The 13,276-nt window shown below is 41.4% G+C and overlaps 1 long non-coding RNA gene across 1 annotated transcript in view; it reads left to right on the top strand.

Moving 5' to 3' along the window:
* LOC125963054 (uncharacterized) overlaps positions 1 to 12,074 on the top strand; it is a 107,654-nt gene extending 95,580 nt beyond the window's left edge. The window contains exon 3 of the long non-coding RNA XR_007474819.1: positions 11,910 to 12,074. This is a non-coding gene — a long non-coding RNA (uncharacterized LOC125963054). The remainder of the gene's footprint in view (positions 1 to 11,909) is intronic.
* The last annotated feature ends 1,202 nt before the right edge of the window (positions 12,075 to 13,276 follow it).

Raw genomic sequence — 13,276 nt, 5'->3', positions numbered from 1 at the left:
CTGGTGGGCAGGACCATGTCTGGTGGTGTGTTTTGGGGTGTCTGTGACCTTATTATGATTTTAGGCAGCCTCTCTGCTAATGGGTGGGGTTGTGGTCTTGTCTTTGGCATGGGGTGTCCAGCACTGGAGCTTGCTGGTTGTTCAGTGGAGCTGGGTCTTAGCGTTGAGATGGAGATCTCTGGGAGAGCTTTAGCTGTTTGATATTATATGGAGCCGGAAGGTCTCTAATGGACCAGTGTCCTGAACTTGGCTCTCCCACCTCAGAGGCACAGACATGACACCCAGCTGGAGCACCAAGACTGTGTCAGCCACATGGCTCAGAAGAAAAGGGAGAAAAGAAGAAAGAAAGAAAGAAAAAGAAAATAAATAAAGTTATTAAAATAAAAATTAAAAAATAATTATTAAAAAGGAAAAAAATTAAAAAGTAATAAAAAAAGAAAGAAAGGAGGAAGAGAGCAACCAAAACAAATCCACCAATGATAACAAGCGCTAAAAACTATAATTTAAAAAAAATGGACAGACAGAACCCTAGGACAAATTGTGAAAGCAAACCTTTACAGACAAAATCACATGAAGAAGCATACACATACACACTCACAAAAAGAGAAAAAGGAAAAAAATATATCGTTGCTCCCAAAGTACACCACCTCAATTTGGGGATGATTCGTTGTCTATTCAGGTATTCCACAGATGCAGGGTACATCAAGTTGATTGTGGAGCTTTAATCCACTGCTCCTCAGTCTGCTGGGAGAAATTTCCCTTTCTCTTATTTGTTCACACAGCTCCTGAGGTTCAGCTTTGGATTTGGACCCGTCTCTGCATGTAGGTCGCCTGAGGGCGTCTGTTCTTCGCTCAGACAGGACGGGGTTAAAGGAGCAGCTGCTTCGGGGGCTCTGGCTCACTCAGGCCGGGGGGGGGGGGGAGGGAGGGGCACGGAGTGCGGGGCGAGCCTGCGGCAGCAGAGGCCTGCGTGATGTTGCACCAGTCTGATGTGCGCCGTGTGTTCTCCCGGGGAAGTTGTCCCTGGATCCCGGGAACCTGGCCATGGCGGGCTGCACAGGCTCCCGGGAGGGGAGGTGTGGAGAGTGACCTGTGCTCGCACGCAGGCTTCTTGGTGGTGGCAGCAGCAGCCTTGGCGTCTCATGCCCATCTTGGGGTCTGTGCTGATAGCCGCAGCTAGCGCCTATCTCTGGAGGTCATTTAGGCGGTGCTCTGAATCCCCTCTCCTCGCGCACCCTGAAACAATGGTCTCTTGCCTCTTCGGCAGTTCCAGACTTTTTCCCATACTCCCTCCCGGCTAGCCGTGGCGCACTAGCCCCCTTCAGGCTGTGTTCACCCAGCCAACACCAGTCCTTTCCCTGGGATCTGACCTCCGAAGCCTGAGCCTCAGCTCCCAGCCCCCGCCCGTTCTGGCAGGTGAGAAGACAAGCCTCTCGGGCTGGTGAGTGCTGGTCGGCACCGATCCTCTGTGCGGGAATCTCTCCACTTTTTGCCCTCTGCACCCCTGTTGCTGCGCTCTCCTCCACGGCTCCGAAGCTTACCCCCTCCGCCACCCGCAGTATCCACCCACGAAGGGGCTTCCTAGTGTGTGGAAACCTTTCCTCCTTCACAGCTCCCTCCCAGAGGTGCAGGTCCCACCCCTATTCTTTGTCTCTGTATTTTCTTTTTTTTTTTTTTGCCCTACCCAGGTACGTGGGGAGTTTCTTGCATTTTGGGAGGTTAAGGTCTTCTGCCAGCGTTCAGTATGTGTTCTGTAGGTGTTCCACATGTAGATGTATTTCTGATATATTTGTGGGGAGGAAGGTGATCTCCACATCTTACTCTTCTGCCATTTTGAAGGTCTCTCTACCACATCTTCTTTATCCATTCCTTTGTCGATGGACATTTAGGTGGCTTCCATGTCGTCTTAGCTACTGTAAATATTGGTACTATGAACATTTGGGTGTGTGTATCTTTTTGAATTAGAGTTTTCATCTTTTCTGGATATATCCCCAGGAGTGGGATTGCTGGATCATATGGTAACTGTAATTTTAGTTTTTTAAGGATCCTCCATACGCTTCTCCATAGTGGCTGTACCAAATTACATTCCCTCCAACAGTGTAGGAGGGTTCCCTTTTCTCCACACCCTCTCCAGCATTTATTGTTTGTAGATATTTTGATGATGGCCATTCTGGCTGATGTGAGGTGATACCTTATTGTAGTTTTGATTTGCATGTTTTTAATAATTAGTGATGTTGAGCATCTTTTCATGTGCCTGTTGGCCATCTGTTTGTCTTCTTTAGAGAAATGTCTGTTTAGGTCTTCTGCCCATTTTTTGGTTGGGTTGTTTGGTATTTGTTACTGAGTTGTATGAGCTGTTTGTATGTTTTGGAAATTAAGCCTTTGTTGGTCTCATGGGTTGTGAATATTTTCTCCCATTCCAAGGTTGTCTTTTCATTTTGTTGATGGTTTCCTTTGCTGTGCGAAAGCTTTTAAGTTTGATTAGGTCCCATTTCTTTATTTTTGCTTTTATTTCTTTTGCCTTGGGAGACTGATGTAAGAAGACATTGCTATGATTTATGTCAGAGAATGTTTTCCCTATATTCTCTTCTAGGAGTTTTATAGTGTCATGTCTTATATTTAACGCTTTAAGCCATTTTGAGTTTATTTTTGTGTATGGTGTGAGGGATTGTTCTAACTTCATTGATTTACATGTAGCTGTCCAGCTTTGCCAACACCACCTGCTGAAAAGACTGGCTTTTGTCCACTGTATATTCTTGCCTTCTTTGTTGTAGATTAATTGACCGTTAAGTGTGAGTTTATTTCTGGGCTCTCTATTTGTTCCATTGATCCATATGTCTGTTTTTGTGCCATGGTACTAGCTGTTTTGATTACTATAGCTTTGTAGTATTGTCTGAAATCTGGGAGGGTTAGAGGCATTTCCATTTTTGATGACAAATTTACAAAAGGAGCAAGCAGAAAAGTGTGACATCTCTTAGAGCCTATGCTCAGAACTGTCACACCATCCCTTTTGCCCATATTGGCAAAGTAAATTGCGTGGCCAAGACCAGTATCAGTGTGGTAGGAACATGTACTTGACTTCTAGTGGAACTACAAAGTCACATGGATGGCAAAGGTCATGAGTATTTGGAGGAGTAAGGATTCAAGGAATTAAAGCAATCTGCTGGAACTGGAACAGAGGTAGAGAGCCCCTGTGTGGAGAATGACTCAAAGGAATTGGATTAGTGTGCTTGGGCTGCCATAACAATACTGCAGACTGGGGTCTTAAATAGCAGAAATTTATTGTCTCATAGTTTCAAGGCTAGAAGAACAAGATGAAGTTGTGGGCCAGTTTGGTTTCTTCTGATGCTTGCAGATGGCCACCTTCTTGCTATATCCTCATATGATCTTTTCTCTGTGCGCATGCATTCCTCATGTCACTCTGTGTCCTAATCTCCTCTTCTTATAAGGACAAAAGTCATATTGGATTAGAATCCACCCTAATGGCCTCATTTTAACTCAGTCACCTCTTTAAATTCCCTATCTCCAAATAAAGATTCATTTCTGAGCTACTGGGGGTTAGGATTTCAGCATATGAATTTTGGGAGGACACAATTCAGCCCATAGCAGGGATTGTCTTCTAAGTAGCTTAAAGCACTTTATAGAGGAATTGACTGAATTGGTTGTTACATGATGAGGAATTTAGAGACAAGGGGAGTGGGAGGGGTCTAGACCTGGCTATTATGTGAATTAGACCAACTTGAGGAAGTCACTACAGAATAAAGATTTGAATACATTTCCCTGTGACAAATGCCTGGAATTTCCCACTGCCTGAGTCCACCTGAGGTGCCTGTCACTGAAATAAGTCAAATGAAATGTAATAGAGCAATCAACCTGCTTTTGACAACAGGGGTCTTTGCATATTTTAATCCCACTGACCTCAGAATCAGTACAATTCAGGCCAAGTGTTCTGGTCATTTTGTCTTGATCACCTCAACCAAAATTACCTGCCAGCATTAGGAGAGAGAGAAATCCATTCTGCAGCATGAATATTCCTAGTGGAAAGGTATAGGAAGCCCCTATACCTACAAGTCAAGAAGCCCTGGTGGACTCGTTCTTTGTAAAACAACAAAATCTAAAAGCATCATCAACAACAAAACCCCTTAGTAAGACCAGTAACTTAAACTTTACCCAAAATCACCCAAAAAACCCCAAATGAGCACATTCATGTAACTAGTAATATGCTTTATTGTTCAATTGGAGGAGATTTAATCTGTGTGGTTTAAAGATGTTAGCTCCTTTCTTAATTTTAAAGAGAAACTCTCAGTGGAGTAGGGGCTACTAATGGATTTTCTAGTAATGAAATTAGTGTTAATGGATCTAATATCAAAAGGCAGTAGTAACCATTTAAAAGCAAAGGAAGCAGAACTCTATGATCACAGACTTCTAAACCTTTTTGAGCTAAGTTTCCTCTCTTGTTCTTAAACTCACTGTGCTTTTTAAAGTCTTGAAACTTGTGAGTTAATGAAGTGGGGAGTGTAGAGAGAATGGCAGGTTTCCAATTTGCAAAGTAAACATATCTCTTTCTTGTTATGTAATTCAGGGATGTCAAGCATGAAGATTCAAGTAGACACTGAAAAGCTTTTCTTTTCTTCCTATTCTTTGGTGGGGGCATTAGAGAAAGGGGGAAAGATAGAGGGAATCTTTTGATTTTAAAGCAAAAATACACATTTTTAATGAAACGGATGCAGATTGAATTAGAAAATGGACTGAAATAATGCTTACAGTTTAGGAGTGTGCTGCAAACAAGCAATTACTGTGCATGGCAGACAAGGGTGGCTTTTATTCATTCATTCATTTATATATTCTTTGTGAATATATGTATTTATCTTTATTTCCCTATTTTGATGACTCCTATCATCATGGATGCTGAATTCTCAGGAACCACTTATGCTAACACTCTAAGCATATCTCCCAGGGAGAAAAACTTCTTAAAGTTGCTGGGCATGTTTGAGTAACATCAAATTAGAGAGGGTTTCATCAACAAACTGGCACCAAATATGGATACACAAAACAGCTCTATTTTACATATCATTTGTCCCTTCCTTATGTCCTAGGCACCCTGATTCCAAGCTGTCTAAATCCACACAAAACTCAGGTCAACAAAAAAACATTTATTTGGTAATGCATTAAACCAATTTTTTTTCATCCTTTTAGGTTATCTTTCTTTCTTTTTCTTAACATCTTTATTAGAGTATAATTGCTTTACAATGGTGTGTTAGTTTCTGCTTTATAACAAAGTGAATCAGTTATACATATACATATGTCCCCATATCTCTTCCTTCTTCTTTCTCCCTCCCTCCCACCCTCCCTATCCCACCCCTCTAGGGGGTCACAAAGTACCGAGCTGATCTCCCTGTGCTGTGCGGCTGCTTCCCACTAGCTATCTATTTTACATTTGGTAGTGTATATATGTCCATGCCACTCTCACTTTGTCCCAGCTTACCCTTCCCCCTCTCCGTATCCTCAAGTCCGTTCTCTAGTAGGTCTGTGTCTTTATTCCCATCTTGCCCCTAGGGTCTTCATGACCTTTTTTTTTTTTGATTCCATATATATGTGTTAGCATATGGTATATGTTTTTCTCTTTCTGACTTACTTCACTCTGTATGACAGACTCTAGGTCTATCCACCTCATTACAAATAGCTCAATTTCGTTTCTTTTTATGGCTGAGTAATATTCCATTGTATATATGTGCCACACCTTCTTTATCCATTCGTCTGTCGATGGACACTTAGGTTGCTTCCATGTCCTGGTTATTGTAGATAGAGCTGCAATGAACATTTTGGTATGTGACTCTTTGTGAATTATGGTTTTCTCAGGGTATATGCCCAGTAGTGGGATTGCTGGATCGTATGGTAGTTCTATTTTTAGTTTTTTAAGGAACCTCCATACTGTTCTCCATAGTGGCTGCATCAATTTACCTTCCCACCAACCGTGCAAGAGGGTTCCCTTTTCTCCACACCCTCTCCAGCATTTATTGTTTGTAGATTTTTTTTTAAAGCTGTTGGGGGTAGGAGTTTATTAATTAATTAATTTATTTTTGCTGTGTTGGGTCTTCATTTCTGTGCGAGGGCTTTCTCTAGTTGTGGCAAGTGGGGGCCACTCTTCATCGCGGTGCGCGGGCCTCTCACTATTGCAGCCTCTCTTGTTGCGGAGCGCAGGCTCCAGACGCACAGGCTCACTAGTTGTGGCTCACGGGCCTAGTTGCTCAACGGCATGTGGGATCCTCCCAGACCAGGACTTGAGCCCGTGTCCCCTGCATTAGCAAGCAGATTCTCAACCACTGTGCTACCGGGGAAGCCCCTGTTTGTAGATTTTTTTGATGATGGCCATTCTAACCAGTGTGAGATGATATCTCATTGTAGTTTTGATTTGCATTTCTCTAATGATTAGTGATGTTGAACATCCTTTCATGTGTTTGTTGGCAATCTGTATATCTTCTCTGGAGAAATGTCTGTTTAGGTTTTCTGCCCATTTTGGGATTGGGTTGTTTGTTTTTTTGATATTGAGCTGCATGAGCTGCTTGTAAATTTTGGAGATTAATCCTTTGTCAGTTGCTTCATTTGCAAATATTTTCTCCCATTCTGAGCGTTGTCTTTTCATCTCATTTATGGTTTCCTTTGCTGTGCAAAAGCTTGGAAGTTTCATTAGGTCCCATTTGTTTATTTTTGTTTTTATTTCCATTTCTCTAGGAGGTGGGTCAAAAAGGATCTTGCTGTGATTTATGTCATAGAGTGTTCTGCCTATGTTTTCCTCTAAGCGTTTTATAGTGTCTGGCCTTACATTTAGGTCCTTAATCCATTTTGAGCTTATTTTTGTGGAGGATGTTAGGGAGTGTTCTAATTTCATTCTTTTACATGTAGCTGTCCAGTTTTCCCAGCACCACTTATTGAAGAGGCTGTCTTTTCTCCACTGTGTATTCTTGCCTCCTTTATCAAAGATAAGGTGACCATATGTGCGTGGGTTTATCTCTGGGCTTTCTATCCTGTTCCATTCATCTGTATTTCTGCTTTTGTGCCAATATCATACTGTCTTGATTACTGTAGCTTTGTAGTATAGTCTGAAGACAGGGAGCCTGATTCTTCCAGCTCCGTTTTTCTTTCTCAAGATTGCTTTGGCTCTTGGGGGTCTTTTGTGTTTCCATACAAATCATGAATTTTTTTGTTCTAGTTCTGTGAAAAATGCCAGTTGTAGTTTGATAGGGATTGCATTGAATCTGTAGATTGCTTTGGGTAGTAGAGTCATTTTCACAATGTTGATTCTTCCAATCCAAGAACATGGTATATCTTTCCATCTATCTGTATCATCTTGAATTTCTTTCACCAGTGTCTTATAATTTTCTGCATGCAGTTCTTTTGTCTCCTTAGGTAGTTTTTTTCCTAGATATTTTATTCTTTTTCTTGAAGTGGTAAATGGGAGTGTTTCCTTAATTTCTCTTTCAGATTTTTCATCATTAGTGTATAGGAATGCAAGAGATTTCTGTGCATTAATTTTGGATCCTGCTACTTTACCAAATTCATTGATTACCTCTAGTAGTTTTCCAGTAGCATCTTTAGGATTCTCTATGTATAGTGTCATGTCATCTGCAAGCAGTGACAGCTTTACTTCTTCTTTTCCGATTTGGGGTCCTTTTATTTCTTTTTCTTCTCTGATTGCTGTGGCTAAAACTTCCAAAACTATGTTGAATAAGAGTGGTGAGAGTGGGCAACCTTGTCTTGTTCCTGATCTTAGTGTAAATGGTTTCAGTTTTTCACCATTGAGGACGATGTTTGCTGTGGGTTTGTCATATATGGCCTTTATTATGTTGTGGAAAGTTCCCTCTATGCCTTCTTTCTGGAGGGTTCTTATCATAAATGGGTGTTGAATTTTGTCAAAAGCTTTCTCTGCATCTATTGAGAAGATCATAAGGTTTTTCTCCTTCGATTTGTTAATATGGTGTATCACATTGATTGATTTGCGTATATTGAGGAATCCTTGCATTCCTGGGATAAACCCCACTTGATCATGGTGTATGATCCTTTTAATGTGCTGTTGGATTCCGTTTGCTAGTATTTTGTTGAGGATTTTTGCATGTATGTTCATCAGTGATATTGGCTTGTAGTTTTCTTTCTTTGTGACATCTTTGTCTGGTTTTGGTATCAGGGTGATGGTGGCCTCATAGAATGAGTTTGGAGTGTTCCTCCCTCTACTATATTTTGGAAGAGTTTGAGAAGTACAGGTGTTAGCTGTTCTCTAAATGTGTGATAGAATTCGCCTGTGCAGCTATCTGGTCCTGGGCTTTTATTTGTTGGAAGATTTTTAATCAGTTTCAATTTTAGTGCTTGTGATTGGTTTGTTCATATTTTCTATTTCTTCCTGGTTCAGTCTTGGAAGGTTGTGCATTTCTAAGAATTTGTCCACTTCTTCCAGGTTGTCCATTTTATTGGCTTATAGTTGCTTGTAGTAGTCTCTCATGTCCATTATATTTCTGCTGTGTCAGTTGTTACTTCTCTTTTTTCATTTCTAAGTCTATTGATTTGAGTTTTCTCCCTTTTTTGTTCTTTTTTTTTTAACATCTTTATTGGAGTATAATTGCTTTACTATGTTGTGTTAGTTTCTGATTTTCTCCCTTTTTTTCTTGATGAATCTGGCTAATGGTTTATCAATTTTGTTTATCTTCTCAAAGAACCAGCTTTTAGTTTTATTGATGTTTGCTATCGTTTCCTTCATTTCTTTTTCATTTATTGCTGATCTGATCTTTATGATTTCTTTCCTTCTGCTATCTTTGGGCTTCTTTTGTTCTTCTTTCTCTAATTGCTTTAGGTGTAAGGTTAGGTTGTTTATTTGAGATGTTTCTTTTTCTTAAGGTAGGATTGTATTGCTATAAACTTCCCTCTTAGAACTGCTTTTGCTGCATCCCATCGGTTTTGGTACTTCGTGTTTTCATTGTCACTTGTTTCTAGGTATTTTTTGATTTCCTCTTTGATTACTTCAGTGATCTCTTGGTTATTAAGTAGTGTATTGTTTAGCCTCCATGTGTTTGTATTTTTTACAGATTTTTTCCTGTAATTGATATCTAGTCTCAGAGCATTGTGGTCAGAAAAGATACTTGATGTGATTTCAATTTTCTTAAATTTACCAAGGCTTGATTTGTGACCCAAGATATGATCTATCCTGGAGAATGTTCCATGAGCACTTGAGAAGAAAGTGTATTCTGTTGTTTTTGGATGGAATGTCTTATAAATATCAATTAAATGCATCTTGTTTAATGTATCATTTAAAGCTTGTGTTTCCTTATTTATTTTCATTTTGGGTGATCTGTCCATTGGTGAAAGTGGGGTGTTAAAGTCCCCTACTATGATTGTGTTACTGTCGATTTCCCCTTTTATGGCTGTTAGTGTTTGCCTTATGTATTGAGGTGCTTCTATGTTGGGTGCATAAATATTTACAATTGTTATATCTTCTTCTTGGATCGATCCCTTGATCATTATGTAGTGTCCTTCTTTGTCTCTTGTAATAGTGTTTATTTTAAAATCTATTTTTTCTGATATGAGAATTGCTACTCCAGCTTTCTTTTCATTTCCATTTGCATGGAATATCTTTTTCCATCCCCTCAGTTTCAGTCTGTATGTGTCCCTGGTCTGAAGTGGGTCTCCTGTACACAGCATATGTATGGGTCTTGTTTTTGTATCCATTCAGCCAGTCTATGTCCTTTGGTTGGAGCATTTAATCCATTTACATTTAAGGTAATTCTCGGTATGTATGTTCCTATGACCGTTTTCTTAATTGTTTTGGGTTTGCTATTGCAAGCCTTTTCCTTCTCTTGTGTTTCCTCCCTAGAGTAGTCCCTTTAGCATTTGTTGTAAATCTGGTTTGGTGGTGCTGAATTCTCTTAGCTTTTGCTTGTCTGTAAAGGTTTTAATTTCTCCATCAAATCTTAATGGGATCCTTCCTGGGTAGAATAATCTTGGTTGTAGGTTTTTCTCCTTCATCACTTTAAATATGTCCTGCCACTCCTTTCTGGGTCGCTGAGTTTCTCCTGAAAGATCAGCTGTTAACCTTATGGGGATTCCCTTGTATGTTTTTTGTTGTTTTTCCCTTGCTGCTTTTAATATATTTTCTTTGTATTTAATTTTTGATAGTTTGATTAATATGTGTCTTGGCGTGTTTCTCCTTGGATTTATCCTGTATGGGACTCTCTGTGCTTCCTGGACTTGATTAACTATTTCCTTTCCCATATTAGGGAAATTTTCAACTATAATCTCTTCAAATATTTTCTCAGTCCCTTCCTTTTTCTCTTCTTCTTCTGGCACCCCTATAATTCAAATGTTGGTTTGTTTAGTGTTGTCCCAGAGGTCTCTGAGACTGTCCTCAATCCTTTTCATCCTTTTTTCTTTCTTCTACTCTGCAGTAGTTATTTCCACTATTTTATCTTCCAGGTCACTTATCCGTTCTTCTGTCTCAGTTATTCTGCTATTGATCCCTTCTAGAGAAGTTTAAATTTCATTTATTGTGTTGTTCATCACTGTTTGTTTGCTCTTTCGTTCTTCTAGGTCCTTGTTAAACGTTTCTTGTATTTTCTCCACTCTATTTCCAAGATTTCAGATCATCCCTACTATCATTATTCTGAATTCTTTTTCAGGTAGACTGCCTATTTCCTCTTCATTTGTTTGGTCTGGTGGGTTTTTATCTTGCTCCTTCATCTGCTCTGTGTTTTTCTGTCTTCTCATTTTGCTTATCTTACTGTGTTTGGGGTCTCCTTTTCGCAGGCTGCAGTTTCATAGTTCCCGTTGTTTTTGGTGTCTGTGCCCAGTGGCTAAGGTTGGTTCAGTGGGTTGTGTAGGCTTCCTGGTGGAGGAGACTAGTGCCTGTGTTCTGGTGGATGAGGCTGGATCTTGTCTTTCTGGTGGGCAGGTCCACGTCTGGTGGTGTGTTTTGGTGTGTCTGTGGCCTTACTGTGATGTTAGGCAGCCTCTCTGCTAATGGGTGAGGTTGTGTTCCTGTCTTGTTAGTTGTTTGGCTTAGGGTGTCCAGCACTGGAGCTTGCTGGTTGTTGAGTGGAGCTGGGTCTTGGCATTGAGATGGAGATCTCTGGGAGATTTTCGCCGTTTTATATTACGTGGAGCTGGGAGGTCTCTTGTGGACCAGTGTCCTGAACATGGTTCTCCCTCCTCAGGGGCACAGCCCTGATGCCTGGCTGGAGCACCAAGAGCGTGTCATCTACATGGCTCAGAATAAAAGGATGAAAAAAAAAAAAAAGAAAGAAGAAGATAAAATAAAATAAAGTAAAATAAAATAATTAAAATAAAAAATAATGATTAAAATTTTTTTAAAGTAATAAAAAAAAGAAAGTAGAGAGCAACCAAACCAAAAAAACAAATCCACCAATGATAAGAAGTGCTAAAAACTATACTAAAACAAACAAACCAACAAACAAAAAACCGGACAGACAGAACCCTAGGACAAATGGTAAAAAGAAAGCTATACAGAGAAAATCACACACAGAAGCATACACATACACACCCATAAAAAGAGAAAAATGGAATAAATATATATATCGTTGCTCCCAAAGTCCACCCCCTCAATTTGGGATCATTCGTTGTCTGTTCAGGTATTCCATAGGTGCAGGGTCCCTGGATCATGGGACCCTGTGAGTGGCGGGCTGCACAGGCTCCCAGGAGGGGAGGTGTGGAGAGTGACCTGTGCTCACACACAGGCTTCTTGGTGGCAGCAGCAGCAGCCTTAGCATCTCATGCCTGTCTCTGGGGTCTGTGCTGATAGCCGCGGCTCATGCCCATCTCTGGATCTCCTTTAAGCGGCGGTCTGAATCCCCTTTCCTATCACACCAGGAAACAAAGAGGCAAGAAAAAGTCTCTTGTCTCTTCGCCAGGTCCAGACCTTTTTCCGGACTCCCTCCCGGCTAGCTGTGGTGCACCAGCTCCCTTCAGGCTGTGTTCACGCCGCCAACCCCAGTCTCTCCCTGCGCTCCGACCGAAGCCCGAGCCTCAGCTCCCAGCCCCTGCCCGCCCCGGCGGGTGAGAAGACAAGCCTCTTGGGCTGGTGAGTGCCAGTCGGCCCCGATCCTCTGTGCGGGAATCTCTCTGCTTTGCCCTCCGCACCCCTGTGGCTGCGCTCTTCTCTGTGGCTCCGAAGCTTCCCCCCTCCGCCACCAGCAGTCTCCGCCCGCGAAGGGGCTGCCTAGTGTGTGGAAACCTTTCCTCCTTCATGGCTCCCTCCCACTGGTGCAGGTCCCATCCCTATTCTTTTGTCTCTGTTTTTTCTTTTTTCTCTTGCCCTACCCAGGTACATGGGGAGTTTCTTGCCCTTTGCGAGGTCTGAGGTCTTCTGCCAGCGTTCAGTAGGTGTTCTGTAGGGGTTGTTCCACATGTAGTTGTATTTCTGATGTATTTGTGGTGAGGAAGGTGATCTCCACGTCTTACTCTTCTGCCATCTTGAAGCTCCTCCTAGGTTATCTTTCAAATGATATTGATTGGAAACTAATCTTGAGGACCTCTTGGTAGAAAATAATTTTTTTTTCGTTTAACATTTAATTTTATTTTTTGAATGGATAATATGTTCACATGATTCAAAAGTCAGAACCAGGACTTCCCTGGTGGTCCAGTGGTAAAGAATCCACCTTCCAATGCAGAGGATGCAGGTTCGATCCCTGGTCAGGGAACTAAGATCCCACATGCTGCGGGACAACTAAGCCCGCACGCCACAACTACTGAGCCCTCACATCTCAACTAGAGAGCCTGCGTGCCAAAAGCTACGGAGCCCACGCACGCTGAAGCCTGTGCGCCACAGCTAGAGTAGAGAAAACCCGCACACGAGAACTAGAGAGAAGCCCACACGCCACAATTAGAGAGCCTGCAACAAAGAGCCAGTGCACACCTCAAGGAAAGATCCTGTATGCCTCAACAAAGATCCTGCATGCCACAACTAAGACCCGATGCAGCCAAAAATAAATAACTAATAAATTTTTAGAGAGAACAGCATAAAAAGTTATATATTGTGAGGTGTTATGCCCATTCCTTCCCCTATCCTCCTGTTACCTGTTCCTTTATCCCCTAGAGGTAACCATTTTTATTAATTTCTTATATATCCTCTTGTACAATGCCAGCAAATATGAAAATATATTCTTATATCCCTCTTTCTTACACAAAAGGTAGCATATATGTGGTTCTTTACCTCAATTTTTTCAGTTAGGCCCGCAGTCTGGAGTTAAGACCAGATTTGCACTGGGAGATCTTATTC

This window comes from Orcinus orca, chromosome X (genome assembly GCF_937001465.1).
Source record: "Orcinus orca chromosome X, mOrcOrc1.1, whole genome shotgun sequence".
In the NCBI taxonomy this organism is placed as follows: domain Eukaryota; kingdom Metazoa; phylum Chordata; class Mammalia; order Artiodactyla; family Delphinidae; genus Orcinus; species Orcinus orca.
Note: the sequence above shows the minus strand (reverse complement) of the source record. Positions and strands in the feature narration are given on the sequence as shown.